The following is a 4,323-nucleotide window of genomic DNA, read 5'->3' as shown; positions in this document are numbered from 1 at the left end:
ACAGATGGATCCAAGGCCCAGATAGTGGGCACACAGGAGCAGGTGTTTACCTTCCTGAATGTGATGTGCAGATATGTAGAAGACTAACAGATGAACTGTCAGTGTACTCAGTTGAACTGTTGGTGATAATAGTTGTCCTCCAGTGGGTGGAGGACGTACAACCTGTTAGAGTTATAGTATCCTCAGATTCTCTGTCTGTATTGAATAGTTTATCATCTGGTAAATCTATTAGGAGTGACCTACTATTGGAGGTATTAATGTTATTATGGAGAATTGAGAGCCTATTTTCCAAATGTATTTTGTCAAAAATGTAAAATGTAAATGGAGGGTATTGTCAATGAAATGGTGGAGCATGTGTTGTTATATTGTTGTAAGGATGTTGAAGAGAGGGAAAGATTGAAGTGTAGGGTCATTGAGGTTGGATGGGGTTGGGGGGGTTTGGAGGGGATTTGGGGGATGGGGGAGGGTCTATTAGAAGTTAGTAGGACTCTTTTTTATTTTCTCAGAAGTACTGAGTTAGGTAGGAGGATTTAGAAATGGTGTAAACCGTGATTGAACACACTCCAGCACAGTAGGAGGCGCCACGCTCCTTTAACGTTGGTTTGAGGACCGCCATTATACCATAGAAGAAGAAGAAGTTGGTAACGTGAGGTTTTGTCGTTCGTGAAGAGTGCAGCTATTCTTTTGCCTATTTTCCAAATGTATTTTGTCATGGTGGGAGGGTTTGTTTATCGGTTTCCGCTGTTTATCGGTTAGAGTTGAGGAGGGAGTAGGGTAGTTTGATGTCCTCAACCGAGTGGAGAAGAAACGCTGTCTCTTCAGGTGCGTTGTGGAGAATGGTGTGGAGGAATTATTGATCCTGGTCGGTGAACAGGTGGGAGAGGAACATATACACTCTGTATCCAGAATGAACAAGGCGGTGGTTGTGGTAATGTAAAAGGTGAGTCTTGTTGCCCGGCTAGTTACCAGTATGATTTATGTGATGGGTTGTGTTGGTGCTGATTTCGACAAGAGTAGTGGTGTCTAATCTGCCTCCGTTTATTACCACCGAACAGATCCGTAAAGAGTTGGTTCGTTTTGCTAAATGTGGAAGTGTTTTTCTGAACGAAATTCAAGGTTAAACAGGGGAGGGGTGGTACACAGGGTTTGTTAGCACAGAGGAGCCCAGTGATATAATATTATATATATAATATTACTATATGTCCCAGCTGTTTGCTGTGGTTTTGAAGTAATTCTCTTCCAGCCCGCGTTAACCTTGTAGGTTTACCTCAGGTAACTTATTATTAACTATCCTTGTAGGTTTACCTCAGGTAACTTATTATTAACTATCCTTGTAGGTTTACCTCAGGTAACTTATTATTAACTATCCTTGTAGGTTTACCTCAGGTAACTTATTATTAACTAACCTTTTAGGTTTACCTCAGGTAACTTATTATTAACTATCCTTGTAGGTTTACCTCAGGTAACTTATTATTAACTATCCTTGTAGGTTATCCTCAGGTAACTAATTATTAACTAGGTTACAGCTACTTGGTGAGGAAGCTCACTGTTCACCTGGTTATAGATTGTAGTTACCTACAGGGATGGTTGGTGCAAAACCATCAAACGTTAAACATGTTCTGGTCATGGTTAACTGTATATATATTTTTTTATATATTAAAAGGTGTAAATTCTCAACAAATCGCACGTCCCTGTTCTCTTTTTCAAGATGTGGCCGATTTAAACAGTCAGAAGAAAGAAAAATAAGAAATAATCTTTTTTATTTGTTTCTAAATGGCTGCTGGGTAATTTGATATGTGTTGAAATCTGTTGGTTCGTAGACATCAAATAGAGAGAATGCTGCGCAGGTTCACTGAGTTGTAAACCTAATGGATAGGTGGAGATCATTGATTTGTAGCTCTGACTCAGTTGCTACCTCAGATTATGAGCCTATCAAGTGTGGTGAATGAGGTATGTAGTTCCCACAGAAGACCACAGGGAGGAGCAAGAGAGATATAAACCCATACAGTTTATCTCTTTAACCTGTTAGGGCTAGGGGGCAGCATTGACACGGCTGGATAAAAAACATACCCGATTTAATCTGGTTACCACTCCTACTCAGTAACTAGAATATGCATATACTTATTACATATGGATAGAAAACACCCTAAATTTTCTAAAACTGTTTGAATGGTGTCTGTGAGTATAACAGAACTCAAATGGCAGGTCAAAACCTGAGAGATTCCTTTACAGGAAGTGGCCTGTCTGACCATTTGTTGAACTTCTTTTCCATCTCTATCATTTACTAAGGATCTCTGCTCTAACGTGACACTTCCCACGTCTTCCATAGGCTCTCAGAGCCCGGGAAAAAACAGAATGTCGTCATTCCAGCCCCAGGCTGAAACACATTATCGCCTTTCTCAAGTGGCCCATCAAGAGACACTAGCTTATGCGCGTGACCCCGACCGCCCCCGCCTTTGGGATTTTTTCCTCTGTTTGCCGAAAAGGAGATTCCCTGTCGGAATATTATCGCTTTTCTACGAGAAAAATGTCGTAAAAATTGATTTTAAACAGCGGTTGACATGCTTCGACGTACGGTAATGGAATACTTAGAATTTTATTGTCACGAATTGCGCCAAGCGCGTGACACTTCTTTACTATTTCGGATAGTGTCTGGAACGCACGAACAAAACGCCGCTATTCGGATATAACGATGGATTATTTTGGACCAAACCAACATTTGTTATTGAAGTAGCTGTCCTGGGTGTGTATTCTGACGAAGACAACAAAAGGTAATGACATTTTTATAATAGTAAATATGATTATGGTGAGTGCTAAACTTGCCGGGTGTCTAAATAGCAAAAAGCTGGTTTTTGATATAAATATGAACTTGATTGAACAAAACATGCATGTATTGTATAACATAATGTCCTAGGGTTGTCATCTGATGAAGATCATCAAAGGTGAGTGCTGCATTTAGCTGTCTTCTGGGTTTTGGTGACATTATATGCTGGCTTGAAAAATGGGTGTCTGATTATTTCTGGCTTGGTACTCTGCTGACATAATCTAATGTTTTGCTTTCGTTGTAAAGCCTTTTTGAAATCGGACAGTGTGGTTAGATTAACGAGAGTCTTATCTTTAAATGGCTGTAAAATAGTCATATGTTTGAGAAATTGAAGTAATAGGATTTTTAAGGTTTTGAAAATCGCGCCACAGGATAGCCGTGGCTGTTACGTAGGTGGGACGAATTCGTCCCGCCTAGCCTAGAGAGGTTAATGAAACCTTTATTTAACCAGGTAGGCCAGTTGAGAACAAGTCCTTTATTTAACCAGGTAGGCTAGTTGAGAACAAGTTCTCATTTACAACTGCAACCTGGCCAAGATAAAGCAAAGCAGTGGGACAAAAACAACAGAGTTACACATGGAATAAACAAACGTACAGTCAATAACACAATAGAAAAGTCTATATACAGTTGTGCAAATGAGGTAAGATAAAGGAGGTAAGTTAACCTCTATGGGCTAGGTGGGACGCTAGCGTGCCACCCGTGGTGCACTCCATCAACAGCAGGTGCATTTCAAGAGCGGCAAATTTGAATCCAAATAAATGTCAAAATTCAAATTTTTCAAAAATACAACTATTTTACACCATTTGAAAGATAAACATCTCCTTAATCTAACCACGTTTTACGATTTCAAAAAGGTTTTACGGCGAAAGCATAAATTTAGAGTATGTTAGGACAGTACATTTACAAGAGTTGTGTGTAATGTTTTGTCAAGTCAAAGACAGGGTCACCAAAACCATAAAACCAGCTAAAATGATGCACTAACCTTTTACAATCTCCATCAGATGACACTCCTAGGACATTATGTTAGACAATGCATGCATTTTTAGTTCTATCAAGTTCATATTTATATCCAAAAACAGCGTTTTACTATGGCATTGATGTTGAGGAAATCGTTTCCCTCCAATAACCGGCAGTCAAGTCAGCGTCACAAATTAAATAATTAAAATTAGAAAACATTGGTAAAATATTATATTGTCATTTAAAGAATTATAGATTTACATCTCTTGAACGCAATCAAATTGCCAGATTTAAAAATAACCTTACTGGGAAATCACACTTTGCAATAATCTGAGCACTGCGCCCAGAAAAATACGCGTTGCGATACAGACTAGACGTCATGTTGGGGAGATCTAAAATCGAAAATACTATGTAAATAATCCATTACCTTTGATTCTCTTCATCAGATGTCACTTCCAGGTATCACAGGTCCATAACGAATGTAGTTTTGTTCAAAAAGCTCATCATTTATGTCCAAAAATCTCCGTCTTGTTAGCACATGA

The sequence above is a fragment of the Salmo salar genome, unplaced genomic scaffold, assembly GCF_965601325.2.
Source record: "Salmo salar unplaced genomic scaffold, fSalSal1 ptg000424l, whole genome shotgun sequence".
Lineage (NCBI taxonomy): Eukaryota > Metazoa > Chordata > Actinopteri > Salmoniformes > Salmonidae > Salmo > Salmo salar.
The sequence above is the reverse complement of the archived record's forward strand: the minus strand, read 5'-3'. Positions refer to the sequence as shown.